The following is a 12,257-nucleotide window of genomic DNA, read 5'->3' as shown; positions in this document are numbered from 1 at the left end:
ATGCATTCACAGCTACAGCACCATGTAAAATTCTCCACTGGAGATCACTTGCCCTTTTAGTCAATGGTGGTTGGTATAATATTCTCCACACAGGTTTAGCGTTTTCAGTAATCATTAACTTGTTGCGCCACACTGTGTCTGCTCAGCCTTTCAGCGTGTGTTTGTTTATCACTTTTTTATGTTTCTGTAGATGAATTTTCCTTAAACTGTGCAAAGATTTAGAGTTTCATGTTGTCCCAGGTTTAGCAGTGGACTACTGTTGCTTGATGTTTTCACTTTGAATCTTTGGAAGAAGTCCAGCAGGAGGGTCCATGCAAGCGAGTTTATGCCACATGCAGAATGCTGCTAGGTTGTTGGTAATGAGTGTGCATCCTCGATATGTCATTTGGGGAAGCAGCCATTTCCACTTCGGTAAACGTCCATTAATGTTCTTAAATGTTGTCTCCCAATTTCTTTGAGTGAAGTTATTATTACCCAAAAACACTCCAAGGTATTTTAGGCCACCCCTTTTCCATGTTAGATCTCCTTGGGTAGGCTTTTTTTCCATTCTTCCATCAACAAGGCTTCCCTTTTTTTTTAATTGACTTTTACAGAAGAGATAGCCTTGAAATCTTTAACAATACCTTCTAGTCTTTTTACATCACGAGATTCAGAAATAAAAACCAATACATCATCGGCATATGCAGAAAGATGAAAAAAGTAGTTACATTGTGACACTTGGAAACCAGTTCTGGCTCGATGGCCAGAGAGTACAGCAATCCTGACAGAGCACATCCTTGTTTAACTCCCTCTTTAAACTTAAAGGAGTACTTAAACTACCATTGATTTTTAGTTTACTCTCAATGTTACACTACATAGCCTGTATAATTCTTATAAAACCTTTATTGAAACCAGTAGCTTGTGCGCCGTAGGTATTGGTGTTCGACACGGTCAAAAGCTTTTTCCTGATCTAACGAAATAAAAAAAACAGTGATGCCCAATAGCTTTGAGACTTTAAAGATGTCTTTGACTAGTGAGATGTTGTCGAGTATTGATCTATTGGGTATGCAGTATGTTTGATCGTGATGTATTATTTGATTCATTAAATTACTAATAATTACAGTATTTTGTAGTCTGCACATAATAAAAAGATTGGCCTCCAGAGAATCTTTTCTGCCCCCTTTGTAGGTGCAAAAACATTTGAAAAGGTAATTTCTGTGTTTTCAAACTTTGCCTTTACATTTAAAAGGTGTCATTTAACTACTTCTTTCATTTAATGAGAGGATGGTAGATGTAGGTAGGTACTCCTCAACTTGTAGAGGACATGTTGCCTAAAAGTATTTGTCCATTCCATTGTCTTGTCCAGTCCACTTCATTTTTTAGATCACAATGATTCCTGAATAAACATTACATCAATTTGTTTTTGCTTTAGATATTTAAACAAAACCATTTTCTGACTATCTATAGCACCATTCAGATTCTTCTTCTTCTTTCGGCTGCTTCGACTCCTGTCTGGCCTCATCCGTCAACCTGTTCATTACCACTGCAAACAGGAAAGGGCTCAGAGCCGATCTTTGATGCAGTCCAACCTCCTCCCTAAACCAGTCTGTCATTCCTACTGCACACTTTACTGTTGTCACACTGTCCTCATACATGTCCTGCACCACTCTTACCTACTTCTCTGATACATTTGACTTCCTCATACAATACCACAACTCCTCCCTCAGCACCCTGTCGTACACTTTCTCCAAATACACAAACACACAATGACCTTCTCTTTAATTCTCCATCAACATCCTCATAACAAATATTGCATCTGTAGTCCTCTTCTCGGCAAGAAACCAAACTGTTACTCACAGATGGTCACCTCTTCCCCCAACAACTCTTTCCCAGAACTTCATGGTGTGACTGATCAACCTTATTTCCCTGTAGTAACTGCAGGTCTGCACATCTACCTTATGCTTAAAGATCGGTACCAGCACACTTCTTCTCCATTCCTCAGGCATCCAATCACCTTCCAAAATCTTGTTGAAAAACCTGGTTAAAGACTCCACCGCTATCTCTCCTTAACATCTTTATGCTTCTACTAGTATGTCATCTGGTCCAACCGACTTTCCACTCTTCATCCTCTTAATCGCTGCTCTCACTTCCTCCTTACTAATCCAATCCACTTGCTGCTTTACCATGTCCACACTATCCAACCTTCTCTCTCCCTCTCATTTTCCTAGTTCATCAGCTTCTCAAAATACTCCCTTAATCTTTTCAACACACTCTCCTCACTAGTCAACACATTTCCCTCTCCATCCTATTGCTCTAACTTGCAGCACATCCTTCCCAGCTCGGCCCCTCTGCCTGGCCAATCAGTACAAATCCTTTTTCTCTCCTTAGTGTCCAACTTCTCATACAGCTCCTCATATGCCTTTTCCTTAGCTTTTTTTTGCCACATCCCTCTTTACCTGCTGCAGCATCTCCTTTTACTCCTGCCTACTTTTCTCATCTCTTTCTCCTTATGCTTTCCTGCACTTCCTCATTCCACCACCATGTCTCTTTGTCTTCCTTTCAATTCCAGATGTTACGCCAAGTACCTTTCTAGCTGTCCCCCTTATCACTTCTGCAGTAGTTGCACAATCATCCAGCACCTCTTCACCACCACCGAGCCCCTGTCTGACCTCTTCCCTGAATCTCACACCACAATCTTCCTTCTTCAGTTTCCACCATCTTATTCTTCTTTCAGTCCTCAAAATTCTCCTCTCCTTCTTCACCTCCAAAACCATCCTACAGACCACCATCTGGTGCTGTTTATCTACACTGTCCCCTGCCAACATCTTACAGTCTAAAATCTCCTTCAGGTTGCATCTCCTACATAGAACATAGTTCACCTGTGTGCACCTTCCTCCACTCTTATGCTTTACCAATGCTCCGCCTTGTTCCATTTAGATTAAGGGTTTCTATCTTTATCTTTCATATTGAATATAAATTGGTTTTTGTTTGTTTGTTTGTTTGTTTTTTGGGGGAAATTACATCCAAAACAGCTAGAGATATAATGATTCCTGTCAAATGATTCCAGAAAAAAATTATATATGAAAATATATATTTATATCATTAACTGCTTTATATTCTTCAACATTTGTATTTTGAGTTTATTTACAATTTTCCTGAGCTGGTAAACTTCCTTACCTGAAAAGGCACCTTATTTCATTAAAGTTTACATCATTTATTAAACTTGTGCCATTAGAAAAATAATCTTCAACCTCTACTCCTGGTAGACCTTTAGTCTCAAGTAGGAATTTGCTGATCTCCCCACCATTGTACTTTACACTCATATTTTCAGATTCATTTTGTGATGATAAATAAGAACAGTCTGATGGGTTGGAATCTGATGAATCGCCATCGTTGTCTGACACTATGCTTTCAGCTTCGCTTTTCCCTTTTCTCTTTTGTTTATTAGTTTTTGCTGCAAAAGAGTTGTTTTCTTTTGGTGGGGACTTCTGAACTGGTTATGTCTCTGGATCGGTCTTACCATTGTCATCTGTTTCTATCAATGTTTATTGCCACATCTGTAGGTACAGAAATGTCTCCAGCTGTGTTAGTGTCAGGGATCCACCTGCCACGCCCCCTTTGGTGGCTCTCTATGCCTCCGCTCTCCCTAGAGCTCCAGGTTTAACCACGCACACCTGGAGCTCATCATCAATCATGCCCCCACTCTCTCTGGAGCTCCAGGCCTAATCACGCACACCTGAAGCTCCTCATCACTCCACCCCGCTTCTATATAAGCTCTTCATTCACTCCCACTCCCCGTTCGTTATTGTTTATGTTGAACTTCCCGTGCTGCATGTTTTCGCATTCCGGTTTTCTTACAGGACTCCTCTCATCCGTTCCATTAGGACTCCAGAATCCCGTACCGACTGCGCTTCCCCTCCCTGTGCATCTCAGGTCAGCTACGCTTCTCCCAATGCGCAACTCGGACTCTCTCTCTCAACCGGAGGACTGCCGTGTGCGTGTGTGTGTGTGCGCGTGTGTGTGTGTGTGCGTGTGCGCGTGTGTGTGTGCGTGTATGTATATCTCTCTCACGCATGCCATTAAAACCCAAGCGAGCTGTACTCCGGCTTCTGCCTTTTGTTTCGCTTACACCCTGACAGAATAACGAACCCCTGAAAAGACCGAACCTCTGAGGTAGGATTCGCTCTGCCGCGATGAAGTGGCAGCCAAGCTCCACCTCAGGGAAAACCCGGAAGTCCGCTGCCGTTTCACGCAGCTCATGCTTGCCACGCCCCTGTGATGACGCCATGGATTTCCCAGCTCGCTTCTCCGGTGACAGCGCTGAGTGGGGCGGATTTATACGGAGCATCAGTGAATATATGGACTTTTATTCATCCTCTTACCCCACAGAAGCAGACAAGATCGCACTCCACATTTTCTGCTGTCTGGGTCCAGGAGAGTTCCGCTCCATTCCAGGTCGTCCAGGAGAGCTCAGCTCCGTTCCAGGTCGTCCAGGAGAGCTCATCTCTGCCCCAGGACCTCCACGAGAGCGCAGCTCTGCCCCAGGACCTCCACGAGAGCTCAGCTCTGCCCCAGGACCTCCACGAGAGCTCCTCTCCGCTCCACAGCGTCCCTGAGAGCTCCTCTCAGCCCCAGCATGTCACCGAGAGCTGCTCTCAGCTCCAGCATATCTTCGAGAGCTCCTCTCAGCTCCAAGGTCTCCAGGCGAGCTCAGTTCCGATCCAAGGACTCCAGGCCCTCCAGGACAACTCCGTTCCACCCCGGAGCTCCCCAGAACACTCAGCTCAGCCCCAAGGCTGCAAAAGGGACGTCGTGCCGCCGCCTGGCCGCGAAGGGAACGTTGTGCGTTGAGCTCCACGAGAGCTCCTCTCTGCTCCACAGAGTCTCCGAGAGCTCCTCTCCGCTCCAGCATGTCTCGCCTGCGAGCTCCTCCGATGGCGACTTCACGCCTCCGAGCTCCTCCAATGGCGACTTCACGCCTCTGAGCTCCCCTGATGGCGACGTCACACCTCGAGCTCCCACGATGGCGACGTCTCGCCTCCGGGCTCCTCCGATGGCGACGTCTCGCTCCCGAGCTCCTCCGTCGGCGACGTCTCGTCTAAAGGCTCCTCCAATGGCGGCGTCTCGCCTCTGAACTCCTCTGGAGGTGACATCCCGCTCCTAAGCTCCTCCGACGAAGACGTCTCAGCCTCAAGTCTCCCAAAAGGCAAAGACACAGCTCCTGGACCGTCTGAAAGCGAAGACATGCCTCAGCGTCCCTCTCCAGGAGACGTCTCACCTCTGGGCTCCTCTCCGGATAAAGCCACACCTCCGAGTTCCACTGAAGGCGTCGTCATTGCTCACAGACCCAGCGAAGGTGTCACTGCATTCCTCATCTCCGCCGTGGGCATAGCTCGGCCTCTGGACACCACCGAGGAGGTATTTCTGCTCCCGATCTCCACCAAGTGCATTACACGGTCTCCAATCTCCGCTGTGGACGTAGCTCCGCTCCTGACCTCGGTGGTAGACCCCTTCGGTCCAGGTTTCCGCCGAAGATGTCGCTCCGTTCCGGGTCCCCGGGGAGGCCATCGTTGCACTCCTGTCCTCCGTGCTAGACATCACCCCGCTCCAGACCTCCCCAGTGGGCATCAATCCGCCCCTGATTGCCGCCGAGTGCGGCACTCGGCCTATTGTCTCTGCCGTGGAGATCGCTCAGCCTCTGGACTCCGCTGCGGGCGCAGCTTGGTCCCTGTCCTATGCCGGAACCATCTCTCTGCCTCAGGCCTCCGCTGAAGACGTCTTTCCCTCCCCAGTCTCTGCTGCAGGCGGTTCTGACCAGGTCCCTTTCGACCCTGGACGGACGCTCCTCCGAGTGCCCTGGCCCTCCAGGCATCAGTGGGTTTGGGGCGTCAGGTGCCGCCCCCTCTGGGGGGGGGGGGGTAATGTCAGGGATCCACTGCCACGCCCCCTTTGGTGGCTCTCTGTGCCTCCGCTCTCCCTAGAGCTCCAGGTTTAACCACGCACACCTGGAGCTTATCATCTATCATGCCCCCACTCTCTCTGGAGCTCCAAGCCTAATCACGCACACCTGAAGCTCCTCATCGCCCCGCTTCTATATAAGCTCTTCATTCCTCCCTGTGCATCTCGGGTCAGCTACACTTCTCCCAATGCACAACTCAGACTCTCTCTCTCAACCGAAGGACTGCCGTGTACGTATGTGCGTGTGTGTGTGTGTGTGTGTGTGTGTGTGTGCGCGTGTGTGTGCGTATGTGTATCTCTCTCTCACGCATGCCATTAAAACCCAAGCGAGCTGTACTCCGGCTTCTGCCTTTTGTTTCGCTCACACCCTGACAGTTAGTATGTTCTTCTACCGCAGGTTTAGCGTAGTGTCGGTGATTGCTGAAGCGCTGCTCACACCGGCCTCGGCAGCAGCCCCAGGGGCTTCATTTATCTCAGTTTCAGAGCCTTGACAGGCTTCACCTGCTCAAGATTTTTAGTATCTGTGGTTTTTTTATTCAGGATCTCAGGGCATGCATGCACAAGGTCGCCCATTTTTTCACAGCTAAAGCATTTCATCCCTGTTTCAGATGTTGCATAGACAGTGTAATCAAATCCGTCATTTCTGATATTAATAGACAAATCCAGCATGTCTTTATTGTTTTTCAAAAACCATGTAAACTTGTCTTCGGAAAGACACAATGTGTTTTAGTAGCGGTGATTTACACCCGAGAGCAATTTTCATCTTTTACAAAAGGAGGGACGCTGCTGAGCGTGAACACAGGTACTAGGGAGTCATCGATTTTGATTCTTGATTTGGTCATTTATTAACCTTTTCATTGTGCATAAAAAGAGAACAATGGCACTGTTCATCCTAGAAGATGCTTCTATTCTACCAAAACTGCCGGACATAGCAACAGTTTCTTTCCCCAGGCAATCACTCTCATTAACAACTCACCATAATTATTATTACATATTCCCTGCTTCATATGTATAAGTACTGCATTATCAGAACTGTCAGTCATCATATCATCCGTATATGTTACACACACTTTTGCTGCTGTATATCGTACAAAAGATTTAAAGTAAACTCTTTATTGTACCTGACGCACAATACTGTTATTTGCATTACCATGCACTTTCATACTTTATGTACATTACTGATGTGTCATATAATCTGTATCCCTATTTAATACTCGTACTGTCTATGTTGTTTCTGATATAGTGTTATTTATGTCTGTACTTTTAAAAGTCACTAACAGCTGGAACTAAATTTCTTGTGTGTGTCAACACACTTGGCAAATAAACCTGATTCTGATTCTAATTCTATGACCCACTACATCTCCTACTGCTAGAGCACACTCAGCTACCCTCGCTTTACACACAACCTTCAGTCCATGACGCCAGGTTAAGCTTTAACAGCTCATCCTTCACAGTCCTACCGCAACAGAGTCTAAACACCAACATATATACATAACATTATACCATATATGCTATTTTTTTTTAAATACAAAGACATAAAAAGTTAGAGAAGAAAGAGCACAACCACACACAGTCACCACTCCCTCAAGCTTCGCCCACTCGCTCATAGCATGAACGAGAGAGAGAGAGAGAGAGAGAGAGAGAGAGAGAGAGAGAGAGAGAGAGAGAGAATGCCAGGGGAATTTAAATCCCATGAGCAGGTATATAAAATATGAGTCCTCACTTTCAGTAACTCCTTTCAGCATGTCACACTTTAATCATAACACCCTCAGTGTGATGTGGTGTGTGTGTGTGTGTGTGTGTGTGTGTGTGTGTGTGTGTGTGTGTGTGTGTGTGTGTGTGTAGGTGGGTGTATTTGTGTATATATTTTGTAGATTTGCTGTATAGTTCTGCTATTATAGATATATAATCATTTCTGCATATGAGCACAGGTTGGTGTGCCTGAGGTGTTACCATCTGTTACAAAATAAAGCATGGTGCCAGTGTAAGTTTAGAACAGATCACTGAGCTTCAGAGTCATGACTGTCAGGATTAACATTTCTATTTTCTCATTTTATTTGGTGCGTTTAATATTTTATCTGACATATTTGTGGTTGGATAAAAAGACAAACAGCAAAACTGTTAATCAAATACAGATTGTCTTTTATTAACAATGATAAGACATAATTAAAACATGGCCTTCTGTTCTATGTTCTTCATTTCCTACACAACATGCAAACAAAACATTTACCTGATAAAGTGAATGTGTGTACAATAAATCAGAAATATTCATATATACAGAGTTATGGTAGACAATGTATTACCAACTCTTCTTGTAAGCCCATTTCTATTTCTTTCTATTTGTGGAAAAAGTCCATGATAGGGCAACTGCTGCCCAGTGTACCATGCACAGCACAGCTGTAACACTGACATGGATGAGTTTTTTTTTGCACTGCTCCGATTGGGAATCCTGGATTAAGAAAGGGAAAATATACAGTTTACAGCAGTCTTGTAGTCCAAAGCTGGTGCTGATGGTGGTCTAGAATGAACACACTGTATACTGTGCTTAAAAAAACACTTTAGTCCTCAGCTCTACTCTGGTCTACCAGTGGAAGTGTTATCATGTTGAACACAGTGTTTAAAAACAATGATACTGATACCAGAGTGATATATACACTTCCTACTGTAGTGCTGTTGTGATGGTTTTGAGAATTGTATTCCCTTTCAAATCATATCTCAGCAGTGGCCTTTATGGTGGACTTTTTCAATAATAGACAGGGTACATGGGGTGGGGAAAAGTAGCCTTTAGGATAGATGAATCTGTTAAAAGAATCTGATTAAAAGTGAATCTGATAAAAGTGAGTGTAGCCATGCTGATGTGTACTTTAGTAGTCCATCATCATAAATACATTCATGAATGTGACAAAGTTTAATATATTCTATTTAAACTCATGGATTTACTTTGAGAGCACCAGTAAATTATGTTTCTCAGCCTTTTTTAAATATAAAATCACCATCCTTTTGCTTTACTCAAAGTGTCTCTACTAATAAGACATGCCATGTGACTTTAATAGACAATCAAATATAAAAAAGAGGGCTATACCATTTACATATATATGGTGAGCCACAGCCATAAAATGATTTATAGAATAGTTAAAAGAATTTGTCAGGCTCTGATAAGTTGTGAAACATCATTTACAGATTTTCTCCACAAAGCTCTCTACAGATATGCATTCACTTGCCCCATGCCATAAAATAAAAAGCCTTTAGTAAAATCTTTATGATTTTCTGCATAGTAGAAAAGACAGCGCACATTCCATTTACTGTACCAATATAACAATCTGTTCAAGTGCACATTCCCACCTCCACCTGCTTCTATTCAGAGTGTATGTGAGGCATTATTGGGTAATGACACGAACTGCTTCACTATTCAATAGTCTTTTTAGATAAGAATGAAATCTCAATTTGTGTAGACCTCCTGCTTTGATACCGACCTGATTGCATGCTTCTTGAGTGCATCAGTAACATGCCCTAAAGAAGCCCTTTTGACAGACTAATGAAGTCTATTTATGTTTGTCTGTAGAGTGATTGGTAATGAAAAAGTCACAACAAAAGCCATAAAATAAATGAAGGTGATAATGTCAATAATGAGAATAGTGCTCTTGGTAATGAGACGTGTTGTAGATAGACTTCTGGAGATGGCACAATCAAGATGGTGGCTATGTTTTCAATTCTTCTGGTTTTGTATTTGGCAATTTTTTATTGACCTCCTCTGTTATTGACATACTTTTATACTTTCACTGTTAGCAGCCTGAATGATATGCCCATGTGCATGTAAACACAATTTTACTTCTGTTTGTCACCACCAGTCAAACTGAATTTGAAATATGAATAAAGCAAATTAATCATGTTTTGCATTTAGGTTCTTGTATTTGAAGTATCTAACAAATAATGGGGTCCAATTGGATCACATTACAAGAGGTAATGCAAACCGATTTATGTTCAGCTCAAAGCAAGTTTGTCTGTCACATTTATTAATCCTTATTTAGCACCTGCACACCTGGACTCTTATAAATGTGTCTAACTAAATAAAAAGAGTTTGAATATAGTTGAATTCATCTAGTATTTCCTATTATAAGACTGCAATATACCAAATATAATTAATTGAATCCGTTTCCGATTCAATAAAGCAAGCTGATATAAAGCTATAAGTAGTAATAAATGTATGTATGTTTTATTGTAATCCTCTGAGAGGAAATACTAGATCATTTTGACTGTATTCATTTTTTTCAAGATGTCATTTTGTATTGTATAAGACCTACAGCTGTGCTCCATCTGCCGGAGCTTCATACAGCATGTGATAACAGAGCAGGAAAGAAGAGAATAGCGAGAAATATTTGTCCATTTTTGCAGTGGCAGCTTTCCATCAGGATGTTAAATAAATGAAAAGCACACTGAAATGTGTAGGGAGGTTTGGATTGTGGGAGCACTGTGTCCATTCATTAGTCGTTCATTAAATCACAGTTTTAGCATTGAGTTAACAGCAGGAGCAGCACCAACACCAGATGGCATGTGATCCTCATGGACGATGCTTCTGTTTTAGAAGCTTGATATTATCTGGGCCGATCACTAATAGCAGTGCGTCTTACTAGCATTTGTCCCATAATTTAACTGCATGTTTAATTGTTTTACAACTGCACAGCCCATTTTTTTTTCTAAGACAGGCAGATTGTTCTAGACAAAGGTGCTGATGTTGAAATTATTATGGCACACAGGTTGCAGTCTCACATGACCAGGCCATTGCTTTGGGCCCACAGTCATTCTGCTGCATATGAAAAGTGACACATGCAATTTGCCTTCCAATCTGTCATGCACGTATTGGCTTTATAACCAGCAGGAGTAAGGCCTCAGGGCTCTGGCAATGGCCACAGCCCCAACACTACTATACAGCTATGAGACCCACACCACATTACTCTCTGTCATCCTCCATTTGACAAACCTGGCCATTGTGTGTTAAATATTCCTGTGAGACACCCACAGAATTGATTTCTCATCCAGCTGGGTTTTTGGTTTTGGCTCTTCAGAGACAATCTGCAATCCTGAATAGTGGGTGGTGGTATAGTGCTCATTTTCAATTCTGTTAACTACGATGTTCTGCTTTGTCACAGTTACAAAGCTACTGTTTAAGTTTCGTGCTCAATCTATGAAATGTACAAAATGTTATGGAAACAGCAGTGCAAATACTGAGGAACAATTCAAAAATCTTTTTGCTGCAGTTTTTAAAGTAATAGCTTCCATGCTGATGTGCATTTACATAAATAAGCTCTCAACACTATACGGTGAATTCTTTCTTTTTAAAAATAAAGAGCAAAAAAAGAGAAACAGCATGTCAGGGGAGGTAAAAATGGATTAAAACAATCCAATTGTCTACTAGTTGTCTATGTGTGTGTTTGCAAGCATGGGCAGTATTTATGATACATGTATTTGAAATACATATTTCAAATATAAAATAGGATTTAGCCATTTGTATTATGGCTTAGATATGAATGATATCATTTAAATGCAGCCTCTGATTGGTGTCTAACTTAACAGACTTTACAGAAAATGTATCCATATGGAAGAAGGTGGTGAAGGTAAGAAACCTACAGGCTGCCAGCTTTCAAACAGGTGTCCAATAATTGATAGATAGATAAATAAATGGTTGATTGCCGAATACTGTACTCCAATTGAAGTACCTGTATCTTCTTCTTCTTCTTCTTCTTCTTTTTCTTCTTTTTCTTCTTCTTTCGACTGCTCCCATTAGGGGTCACCACAGCGGATCATCTGTCTCCATACCCCCCTGTCCTCTACATCTTCCTCTTTCAACCAACTACCTGCATGTCTTCCCTCACCAAATCCATAAACCTCCTCCTTGGTCTTCTTTTTTTCCTCCTTCCTCAGCATTCTCCTACCGATATACCTTATGTCCCTCCTCTGCACATGTCCAAACCATCTCAATCTCGCCTCCTTCACCTTGTCTCCAAAACGTCCCACATGTGCTGCCCCTCTAATAAACTTATTTCTAATCCTGTCCATCGTTGTCACTCCCAACAAAAACCTCATAATATTCAGCACTGCTGCCTCCAGCTCCACCTCCTGTCTTTTACTCAGTGCCACTGTCTCTAAACCATAAACCATCTGAACCAGACTGTCTTTCCTACTGCACACTTTACTGCTGTCACACTGTCCCCATACATGTCCTGCACCACCCTCACATACTTCTCTGACACACCTGACTTCCTCATACAATACCACAACTCCAGAGCACCAAAGACGCATTATTTGCTTTGAGAATGTTGATA

The sequence above is a fragment of the Silurus meridionalis genome, chromosome 3 (assembly GCF_014805685.1).
Source record: "Silurus meridionalis isolate SWU-2019-XX chromosome 3, ASM1480568v1, whole genome shotgun sequence".
Taxonomy (NCBI): domain Eukaryota; kingdom Metazoa; phylum Chordata; class Actinopteri; order Siluriformes; family Siluridae; genus Silurus; species Silurus meridionalis.
The sequence above is the reverse complement of the archived record's forward strand: the minus strand, read 5'-3'. Positions refer to the sequence as shown.